The following is a 12,259-nucleotide window of genomic DNA, read 5'->3' as shown; positions in this document are numbered from 1 at the left end:
AGGGACGGTTATCTTCGTTGTATAGTACGTAATATTATTTTAGCTCATTGAGTGTTCTTATAAATAAAAAAATAAAAAATTAATTCGAGTAAAATTATTTGTAATTAGACAATTTAATCCATGCAAATAATAATTATAAATAATTTAATGTGGTAAAATAGATGGAAATTACAATTTGATATTTATTTGAATTATTATTTGTTTTTGAGCATCAAAGTGTTAAGGTTACTCAACTGCGTTTGATGAAATCTTGAGCAACAATAGAAAGGGAAAGTCGCTTAGAAAGTGTGACAGCTAAGACTAAGACCAGAGACACCAATTTTGAATTTTTGGCAATAAAAATAAAAATAATAATAAAAAATAAGTTACCCTTATTTTTTTATAATATTACCAAAGTAGAAAGCTTGCTCTTTTTTTTTTTATTTTAAAAAATGAAGCGGGTCCAGCCTTACCTTTAATTAATGATTGTCCTGCCATCATAATCTGAAGTCTTGATGTGTGTGTGTGTGATGGAGGAAACACATGGAAGAGGAAGAAAATGAATTCCAATTTTAAAATTTTAAGTTGAAATTTCAATGATTTAATGGTTGGAATAATTCGCTGAGTGAATTCCATTCAAAGTTGGAAGGATAAGTGATCTACGGTGAAGTGATGGTACAATATCCCGAATAATCAAAATTAAATTAACTAATATATATATAAACTAAATTCAAAACTGAATAACTATTTGAACCAAGTTAACTATTTTAGATACAAGAATAAAATTATTTATGATAATTGAATTAAAATCGAAAATCAAATGATTTTATATATTTACATTGATCGGTAACTGAATTTTTAAAATAATTATATTAATTCGACTGAAATGAGTTGATTTAATTCAATTTTTTTGTAAGAAATCGAGAATTGTTTACCTCTAAAGTGTCTTACTTTCAGTTTATCATTTTAATTATTTTGATCTATTTAGTTTTCTTTATAAAAAATCAAACCAAAAAGAGTCAGTTCTATTCAACTACTCGATTCTAACCAAGTATTACTGAAATAACCAGAATTTTTATTTTCAAAGATTTTTCGTTTAAATTTAATAAACTGACAGCGTGGAAAATGTATTTAAATATTTAAACGTGAATTAATAATTTGTACAGTGATAAACCGAATCGAAAACCAATTGAAAATTGAAAAATCAAACAAAAACCAAGATTTGGGCCGAATCGAACCGAAATCAAATCGAATCAGCCCAAACCACTTCTAGAAGCCTCTCCCCTCTATATCCAGCGCAAACTTCACCCTCCCCTCACCATTTCTGCAACACCTCCAGCAGCGCCACCACTGCCACCTCCTCTTCTTCTCTTCTTCTCTTCCTCCTCCTTTCTCTTCTTTTCTTTCTTTCCTTCTCCTTTCTCTTCACCTGCGTTGCGTTTCTGGTGAGAAACAGAGCAGCAGCAGCGGCACCAGGTCGATCGCGCCACCTCGCTGCCGCTCGCCGTCGCAGTAGCTCCGCCAGCACCGTTCCTCAGTTCCCGTTCAGGCGAGCACAGTTGACAGGAGCAGCACCACAGTCGATCTATCGCGCCACTGCCCTGCCGTCGCTCCAGCGCGCCTCCGACCACCAGGAACAGGTCTGTCAAGCTTCATCGCGCCGCCTCATTCTCTCTCTGCCACTGCCAGTCAGATCCGGCCATTTGCTTGCAGTTCCAGCGCGCGTAGCTCCGATCCTCGATCTAGCAAAATTCGACAAAAATTATATTTTGGGGTAAAAATCAATTTTAATAATTTTAGTTACTTGAATTAATTTTATTATTGTAGTTAATTAAATTTTATGCAGTGAAATTAATTTAAGTAGTATTAATTTGTTGATTAATAAAAATATTTAGTTAGTAATTTTAGTTATTTAGTTAGTTAAAATTAATTCAAAATAGTTATTGATTAATTAATGTGAAGTAACTATTGATTAATAAAAACAATAGTTAGTTAAACTTAAATTCAGTATTAAATAATTTATTGAGGAATTTTGATAATAATATTATGAGTGGAATGAAATGAGAAATTAAGAGTTGAAAGTAATGTTGATATTGTTATTCGGATGGAGGATGGGAAAAATTGAATTGATTGATTGCCCAATGGATGGGCTGTGTGGTTTGGAATTATTGGTATATTGTTGATTTTTTTAACAGGTAGATAGTCCAATTTTTAGGGGAGATGCTGCCGAAATTTCGGCAGAAAATAAAATAAATTTCGGTAGAAATTAAAATAGATTTTAGTAGGAAATAAAATAGATTTCAGAAGAAAATAAATGAAATAAAGTTAGAGAAATAAAAAAAATTTATTACAGAAAAGAAATTAAATATCGAGATTAAATTACGTAGAAAAATTTAGAATATAAAATAAAAATATTAGAAGGGTAAAGAAATATTTTGTCTGATAGAGTTATTTCTTTTTGTGTCATTCTTACTTTGCTTAGATCGCCCGGGTCCATCTAGTGCTCCTCCAGGACAACATCAAAGCTAGAATTTCGCTCTCCATCACTGTGAGTAATAATAAATAATGCATATCAACGCTGCATTTGCATATCATTTATTTATAAACATTATATTTTTATTTACATATTACAATATATTATAAGTATTTTATCATATATATATTATGTTACGATCACTATAATTATACTTATATATAATTGTGCATTTGGATGAAATTGGTGTATTGTGATGAATGAAATGTTTGATTATTTGTGCTGTGACTATATTGTGATTTGTTTGTGTGGAATTGGGATGAAGTGGGTCACCATGGGTTTGTGAGACTGTTTCTGTTATACGGATCCTGATTCTGATTTCTGTTATATTCTGATTCTGTTATATGGATCCTGATTCTGTTTCTGTTAGCCGGGTAAATGGGAGATCGGCGCCCCCGTGTGCACCTACCGTTACCTTTACCGTTAACCACGGGTTGGCTTCTCGTCGTTGCGCACCGGACAGTCTAGATTTGATTGCAGCCCGCAGGGTGGCCTCCTGTTGTGAGCGCTTGATGATCTAGATTGGATGGAGACCACCGGGTTGCCTCCTGTTGGTATGAAAAAGAAAAGAGAGAATGGAAAAACAACGAGAGGGCTGGTCAAGTGAGGATTAGACCGGTCGGCCAGTATGGGGGATCGGCTCCCTGGTGCACATGTGAGAGGATGAGCCATGTGGGAGGACGGCTCATCGGGGGTTCGGTGACTCCACTGACTAATCTCCACGTGATGTGATTAATTGAAGGTGATATTGTTTGTGGGTGCTGATGTAATGTCATCTGATTGACTGATGTGTGTTCATTCAGTATACTAGGGTGCATTTTGCTTGACTGTATGTGGTGTGTATTATTTATTATTATTCACTGAGTTGCAAAACTCACCCCCTAAACAAATCTCCCAGGTACTAGGAAGTTGCCGGTTCGACTGAAGCTCTGCACTCTTCTCCGCAGAGTTATAAATGTAAAATTTGTATTCCTGTTATTTAATTTGGACCGTATAAATTATATTTTTATCTGACTATTATTGAGCTCCGCAGTTATATGGTTGTGTATTTAAATTGGTTTTTATTGTTAGCACTACGCTATAAATTAATTATTGTTTAATTAGCTGCAGGTGAATCAGTAAGCCCATATTGTGATTATGATTTATTATGAACAGGCCCTGGTTAAATTTTATGTATTATTGAGATTGGGTCAGATGTTTGAAAAATTTTATCAACTTGTATCTTAAGTCATATGGGCTTACTGTTTTGATGAAATTGGGACAGATAGTTAGATAGATTGGATAATTTAGGCTTACTACGGGCCTCGGGGGCCTTAAGCTTACCTGGGCCCTAGTGCCGGTCCGGCCAACGGAAACGGGTCGTGACAAAAGTGGTATCAGAGCAAAAGTTCATACGTCTAGATGTCACTGCGGAGTAATTCCTGTCATGTCTTGACATAGTCTTCCTTGCTTTCGTCTTCAGCGTTGTTCGCAATCAGGTTAGAGTCAAGTTGTTTAATGAGTAAAATTGTATCCTTGTTCTTAGAGATGTGATTTAGTTACTGATGCTAACGGGATGGTTTAAACAAAAATCCTTATATGGAATAAATAATATTCATATATAATTTAAGTATGTAAGAAGATAAGTTATATAGGATTAATAAGTTGAAGTTAGATGATGAAAGTGTGCTATTTTTATTTAATACGTGTTGAATGTGGAATACATCTATAAGAATGCATGAGTGTATGTATATGTGTGCTTATAGAAGGGGTATGTTGAGAATGAGTTGATAGTGTGAATTGATAAGAAAACTAGATGGTTCTAATTCAAGGACATTAGGATTTATTTAATTAGAATATTGATTTTAGCATATCTGTTTGATGAAGTTTACGTGATGTTGGTTGGTGGAATTTATTATAACTATGGAGATAAGCACTTTTCTGCATGAGATATATATATCTTGAGTAGTACATTTACATAAATGATACATACAAGGTTTCATAAATAAATGATTTGGTGCGACTTGGAATATTAATTGACGATGAGTATTTTCCATAAGTAATACTGTTGGTAGAATTATTTTATGAAGTGAGTTTTATTTATGAGTAATCACTTCTTAGTAGAGTAAAGTGTATTGTAGTATTCATCAACTATCTCTTTTCAAGTGTATGAATATAGGGAATAATATAAATTATTGTGGTTAAACAAAAAAAAAAAAAAAAAAAAAATTTGTGGTTCGTGTTGATCTCACGTAGCTTATATGAGAATAAATTCTAAGACAAAATGATCAAGAGTTTAAAAGTGACCATTGTTATGATAGAATGTATTAGTTAATAGTTAATAGAATTATTTACAAGTCATGGAAGACTTATGAAACGAGTGAGTACTATTAATGGGTAGTTAGTATAATCTAAGAATTGATATATTATGTAAATTAAGATCCTAATATATTTAGAATGTTTAATAGGCCAGACTGAGCTCATAATCTAGTATAGTAAAATGAAAGTAGAAGGTAGTGGATGGTGTTAAACCATAGCTGGAAAGAGAATTAATTAGCGTATGAAATGTTGATTAAATATTTGTGATTCCTTTGGGTTGATAGAGATATAAAAGAAATAAAAGATATATAGTAATAATAATAATAATAATAATAATAATAAGAAGAAGAAGAAGAAGAATAATAACAGTAATGATGGTAATAGTAGTAATAATAATACTACTAATTTAAAGGGTATAATAATAATTTACGAGTTACATTGACCGAATTTATATATGAAGCTTATAGATATACTATGTGTAAGTGCCAAGTGTTATGGATAAAAGTAACTGAGAATAAGAGTTGATAAAGAATCATGGGATTTAGCTCGAAATGACGATAAATGTGAATAAATGTAATTTCTTGATGCAAAGTAGTTAGAATAAGAAATTCCTATTAATTAGTGCAACTTTTGCAGGTTACTTGTTTTATTGGTAAAGAAGAAAAGTTATATTTATGTCCTTAGTAGAACATGAAGGTAATTAGAGTATTTTCATTCATTAGTGAGTTGGCTAGGTTTTAATTTACTATTTATTTAGGATATTGAAAATTTGTGCAAGAATAAACAAGTGAACTTGAGATAGTTTTAACAATTTTGGTGAGGAGAATACATGCTAGTATTTGAAGAGTGAAAAGATAAACTATAGGACTGTTGGATGTGATAACGGGGTGGTTTAGGATTACATTTTAATTATATTGGAATGCCAACTCATGGGGGTTGATTAGATCATTAATCAATTTAAACTGTTCATGGGTCGATTGAGATACCAATTAGGGCGAAAATTATTAATGCAGAATGTGAAGTCAATGTAAAGCTATTCCGAATTTTTTTTGTAATTGAGAGAAATTATGATTGAATGAATAGAATTGTGTTATAAATGGCAGTTTACGACTTATCTTATGGTTTAAGGGAATATTTAATTAGTTAGGTCCATTCGAGAACTGGTACATTGTAACTTTGATGTTGAAGGATTCAATGAGGTGTTAAACTTGTTTGGAGTAAAGAATATAGAGAGAACATAATTAAGGTTGATGATATTCCTACATCGTATGAGATATAAATTTTACAAATTTTGCAGGTGATAGACATTAAGATAGATTTGGAAAAAAAAAAAAAAAAAAAAAAAAAAAAAGAATAACCTAATGATATTATTATTTGAATATTCATCGGCATAAAACAAAGGACATAGTTTAATTAGGAGTTGGATTATAGGTTTAACATCCTTAATCTCTTACTTAGCTTGAGCAAAAAGGGCACTACTTGTTTAGGATTCTTGACTTCTAAATACGTAAACTTAGTTCTAAAAGATTGATTAAGGATAGACGAAATAGATAAATTGAATATAAACTACGGTTTGGAGAATTTTACATCTTGATTGTAGGCTGGATCTCTTTATGGAAGTGAGTATCATAGATTGGCGTTTACAAATTCTAGAAAATAAATGAAGAATTATCTGGCATGACAACAGCTAACTTGGCTAGTTGCATAAATTCTTGTCACAATTAGTTAGGAAATGGTATGGTATGACAAATTGGAAAGAGGAATAGAGAAGTTAAAAACTAAAATAGGGATTTGATGGTGAATTTAAATTCTCCTTATAGTTGATGTGCTACTTGTTTTTATGGGATTCTCATTAGTAGGATATGAAAGGAGATAGTATATCTATCTTTCGTTGGAAAATGGTTAAATTGATAAATAGGTGATGAACTTGGGATAGAGGTCAGGATCTCCTATCAGTTGATAGCATTTAGCTAGAGAATTGTCATGATTTTGTTTGAAATAAGCTTATAATAGTGGTTTGATAATAATCTAAAACCTCCTTGAATTGGTAGCAACTATCTTATCTAATTATAAACTTCTTCCATGATTATAGGAGCAATGATATTAATATTTGGAATTGATGGAAAATGGATGAGTCAGCATGTAGGTTTTGAATTTTGAAATAAAGAGTCCAAATTGGGATAGTAGTAAATTTGATTGCATATGTGGATTCTTATATCAGTAAGATTAAATACTTGGTTTGTGTATGAGTTTCTTATGGAGTGATGATCTTTGCCTGTGATAGCTGGTGAGTGAATAAATGACGATACATCAATGTAAGGACACATGATATAGAGCTAATGAGATTAATAACTCTTACTTGAGCAGAGGTTATAAGTGATTAAAATTCTTACGTGTAAAGGTGAATATTAGTGTCGAATCTGTGCTTTAGGTTATGAATATTTGACGACTTGTAGATATAATACAACTCAAGTTTAAATTAACTATGGTAATAAAGTAGGTAACTTTGGGGCTAGATTCATCTCATAATCATCCTACCCTCCCTATAAATTAGATTTGCTTCCCATTGGTTTGTCTTCGTAAATTTAATAAAAATTAGTTCCTCTGGTCTGACTAACGAACTCAAAAATATTTATCTCATCTTCTTGATTCATCCTTCTAGCTGCTCAGAAGAACAAGTATTCTACTAAATGTGAATGTAATAACTTTTATCAGTTGCAGCATTATGTGAGAAGCACAACCACCATTGTTTCCTAGTTACTTGTTACTTTTAAAATTCGAGGACGAATTTTTATAAGGGGGGAAGACTGAAATAACCAGAATTTTTATTTTCAAAGATTTTTCGTTTAAATTTAATAAACTGACAGCGTGGAAAATGTATTTAAATATTTAAACGTGAATTAATAATTTGTACAGTGATAAACCGAATCGAAAACCAATTGAAAATTGAAAAATCAAACAAAAACCAAGATTTGGGCCGAATCGAACCGAAATCAAATCGAATCAGCCCAAACCACTTCTAGAAGCCTCTCCCCTCTATATCCAGCGCAAACTTCACCCTCCCCTCACCATTTCTGCAACACCTCCAGCAGCGCCACCACTGCCACCTCCTCTTCTTCTCTTCTTCTCTTCCTCCTCCTTTCTCTTCTTTTCTTTCTTTCCTTCTCCTTTCTCTTCACCTGCGTTGCGTTTCTGGTGAGAAACAGAGCAGCAGCAGCGGCACCAGGTCGATCGCGCCACCTCGCTGCCGCTCGCCGTCGCAGTAGCTCCGCCAGCACCGTTCCTCAGTTCCCGTTCAGGCGAGCACAGTTGACAGGAGCAGCACCACAGTCGATCTATCGCGCCACTGCCCTGCCGTCGCTCCAGCGCGCCTCCGACCACCAGGAACAGGTCTGTCAAGCTTCATCGCGCCGCCTCATTCTCTCTCTGCCACTGCCAGTCAGATCCGGCCATTTGCTTGCAGTTCCAGCGCGCGTAGCTCCGATCCTCGATCTAGCAAAATTCGACAAAAATTATATTTTGGGGTAAAAATCAATTTTAATAATTTTAGTTACTTGAATTAATTTTATTATTGTAGTTAATTAAATTTTATGCAGTGAAATTAATTTAAGTAGTATTAATTTGTTGATTAATAAAAATATTTAGTTAGTAATTTTAGTTATTTAGTTAGTTAAAATTAATTCAAAATAGTTATTGATTAATTAATGTGAAGTAACTATTGATTAATAAAAACAATAGTTAGTTAAACTTAAATTCAGTATTAAATAATTTATTGAGGAATTTTGATAATAATATTATGAGTGGAATGAAATGAGAAATTAAGAGTTGAAAGTAATGTTGATATTGTTATTCGGATGGAGGATGGGAAAAATTGAATTGATTGATTGCCCAATGGATGGGCTGTGTGGTTTGGAATTATTGGTATATTGTTGATTTTTTTAACAGGTAGATAGTCCAATTTTTAGGGGAGATGCTGCCGAAATTTCGGCAGAAAATAAAATAAATTTCGGTAGAAATTAAAATAGATTTTAGTAGGAAATAAAATAGATTTCAGAAGAAAATAAATGAAATAAAGTTAGAGAAATAAAAAAAATTTATTACAGAAAAGAAATTAAATATCGAGATTAAATTACGTAGAAAAATTTAGAATATAAAATAAAAATATTAGAAGGGTAAAGAAATATTTTGTCTGATAGAGTTATTTCTTTTTGTGTCATTCTTACTTTGCTTAGATCGCCCGGGTCCATCTAGTGCTCCTCCAGGACAACATCAAAGCTAGAATTTCGCTCTCCATCACTGTGAGTAATAATAAATAATGCATATCAACGCTGCATTTGCATATCATTTATTTATAAACATTATATTTTTATTTACATATTACAATATATTATAAGTATTTTATCATATATATATTATGTTACGATCACTATAATTATACTTATATATAATTGTGCATTTGGATGAAATTGGTGTATTGTGATGAATGAAATGTTTGATTATTTGTGCTGTGACTATATTGTGATTTGTTTGTGTGGAATTGGGATGAAGTGGGTCACCATGGGTTTGTGAGACTGTTTCTGTTATACGGATCCTGATTCTGATTTCTGTTATATTCTGATTCTGTTATATGGATCCTGATTCTGTTTCTGTTAGCCGGGTAAATGGGAGATCGGCGCCCCCGTGTGCACCTACCGTTACCGTTACCGTTAACCACGGGTTGGCTTCTCGTCGTTGCGCACCGGACAGTCTAGATTTGATTGCAGCCCGCAGGGTGGCCTCCTGTTGTGAGCGCTTGATGATCTAGATTGGATGGAGACCACCGGGTTGCCTCCTGTTGGTATGAAAAAGAAAAGAGAGAATGGAAAAACAACGAGAGGGCTGGTCAAGTGAGGATTAGACCGGTCGGCCAGTATGGGGGATCGGCTCCCTGGTGCACATGTGAGAGGATGAGCCATGTGGGAGGACGGCTCATCGGGGGTTCGGTGACTCCACTGACTAATCTCCACGTGATGTGATTAATTGAAGGTGATATTGTTTGTGGGTGCTGATGTAATGTCATCTGATTGACTGATGTGTGTTCATTCAGTATACTAGGGTGCATTTTGCTTGACTGTATGTGGTGTGTATTATTTATTATTATTCACTGAGTTGCAAAACTCACCCCCTAAACAAATCTCCCAGGTACTAGGAAGTTGCCGGTTCGACTGAAGCTCTGCACTCTTCTCCGCAGAGTTATAAATGTAAAATTTGTATTCCTGTTATTTAATTTGGACCGTATAAATTATATTTTTATCTGACTATTATTGAGCTCCGCAGTTATATGGTTGTGTATTTAAATTGGTTTTTATTGTTAGCACTACGCTATAAATTAATTATTGTTTAATTAGCTGCAGGTGAATCAGTAAGCCCATATTGTGATTATGATTTATTATGAACAGGCCCTGGTTAAATTTTATGTATTATTGAGATTGGGTCAGATGTTTGAAAAATTTTATCAACTTGTATCTTAAGTCATATGGGCTTACTGTTTTGATGAAATTGGGACAGATAGTTAGATAGATTGGATAATTTAGGCTTACTACGGGCCTCGGGGGCCTTAAGCTTACCTGGGCCCTAGTGCCGGTCCGGCCAACGGAAACGGGTCGTGACAATTACTCCCCGAAAACACATATATTTATATAGGTCTTTTCCCAGCGAATTTTAAAAAGTTGTTTCATATTTGATATGAATATTTAAAATTTAATTTTTCATATTGAGTTTATTAGTTCAAATTTAGTTAACAAAATAAAAAACACACTTATTTTTTTGAATTAAGCTCCCTCTTGTAATTTTCGATCTTTTACTTTAATATTTTTTTGTCTCTTAATCTTTTCGCACTCTTAAAGAAACTATATAAAAAATATTTAATACATCGAAATAATATTATAGGCAACATAAATAAGAATAATCCTCAATAATTTTTATTAAATTAATAAAAAATTTTATATTTAAAAAATTTCAAAATCGAGATTTTACACTTTCTTTCTAAAGTGGCGTTTGTTTGGAAATAAGTGAAGAGGAGAACTTGAAGTTTTGGGGAAGTGAGGAACCTCGTCATGTTTGGTATCCAAAAATAGTGAAACTCATGGGAAGTTGAAAATCCAACTTCCTTCCTTGAAGGTACGGGAACTAACTCACTCTCTCCAACCCACAGGAAGTGTACTTCCCGTGCTGTGAAAATAGTTAAAATTCTATTTTGCCCTTAAGTGATTAAGTTAAAGTTAAAAATTGGCCTTTACTATTTAACACCTCATTCGTTTTTGTTTTTATTTGGTTGGATTGACAGTCGGAAAGCTGAAATTTTTTTTTTTTTTTTGTAATCTGTTGTGTGATTAATTTCATAACCAGCACGATATAAAATAATTTTAATTATTATTATTATTATTATTATTCTATGTGGCATTTGTGTTCATTACTCAACGTTTTAAGCATGTTGATTATTGTAATAAATATTTTATTGATTATAGTGTAATAACATATTGTATGTCGATTTATTATATGATAAAATATGCTTTATAAAAGTAATTTCAGGTTATTAGATTTTTTATCAATTTAGTAGTTAAATTATAGTACTTAAATATTGTAGGGGTATTTATGTCATTTTCTATGTCAAATTTTATTAATACATTTTTACTTTCCTGATATTCAAAGAATCAAGCAAACATAATTATCTGAAATTGTACTTTCTGAAATATTCACTTCCAAAAAAATAGACATGTTTGAATTAAACCAGTCTTAAATTTAATAAGAAGTAGAAAACTATATGAATCACACCTTAAGTTAATGAATAAAAAAAAAAATGCAAATTTCATCAGTGAAGTGAAATCTCCTTGTCGAAAAAAAATAAAAAAGGGAAAAGAGAAAAAAGTTCAAATTTTGTAAATGAAAAAAATATCCTTTCCCATAATTTTAGTGACATTAGGCTTAGCTCGTCAATGTCAGGTACGTTCCGCAGTGATGAGACCTGACATGCTGTGAAATCTTTTGCCTACCAGTCCATTTCAATTTTCAAAGCAAATCTATATATTTTTATAATGTATTTTTATAAATAATAATAATTTAATAAAACAGATCAAATTAAAGATTTTAAATAATTATAAAATTCAGTTTTAGTTTTTAACCATTTAAAATCATAAGATTAAATATAAAATTATATTATTAGTAGAATTATAAAAATATGTTTTAATTTAATAATTTTTATTTTTATGCAATAAAAGTGAAATTCTTTAATACCGTTATTTATATGTTTTCCTTCTCCCTTTTATCTATCAAATTATAAAAAAATGGATGGAAAATAAAAAAATCAAACAAATTAGTAATATAGCATAGATCAAGGGGCATATAAGTGATCTAATCACATCGCAGCTGGTGCCACGTGGAAAACAGCTCAACTTGCCAGCAGGAATTCTA

The 12,259-nt window shown here is 32.2% G+C and overlaps 1 long non-coding RNA gene across 1 annotated transcript; it reads left to right on the top strand.

The window, feature by feature from the left end:
- The first annotated feature begins 1,041 nt into the window (after nt 1-1,041).
- LOC149494109 (uncharacterized) lies at nt 1,042-10,196 on the top strand. The gene is made up of 5 exons (XR_016322114.1): nt 1,042-1,753; nt 2,462-2,527; nt 3,411-8,334; nt 9,043-9,108; nt 9,992-10,196. It is a non-coding gene; the product is annotated as an uncharacterized LOC149494109 (long non-coding RNA).
- Nucleotides 10,197-12,259: the final 2,063 nt, after the last annotated feature.

Source organism: Jatropha curcas, chromosome 8 (assembly GCF_041381405.1).
Source record: "Jatropha curcas cultivar XTBG-Jc1 chromosome 8, XTBG_Jcur_1.0, whole genome shotgun sequence".
NCBI lineage: Eukaryota > Viridiplantae > Streptophyta > Magnoliopsida > Malpighiales > Euphorbiaceae > Jatropha > Jatropha curcas.
This window is presented reverse-complemented; position numbering and strand designations above follow the sequence as displayed.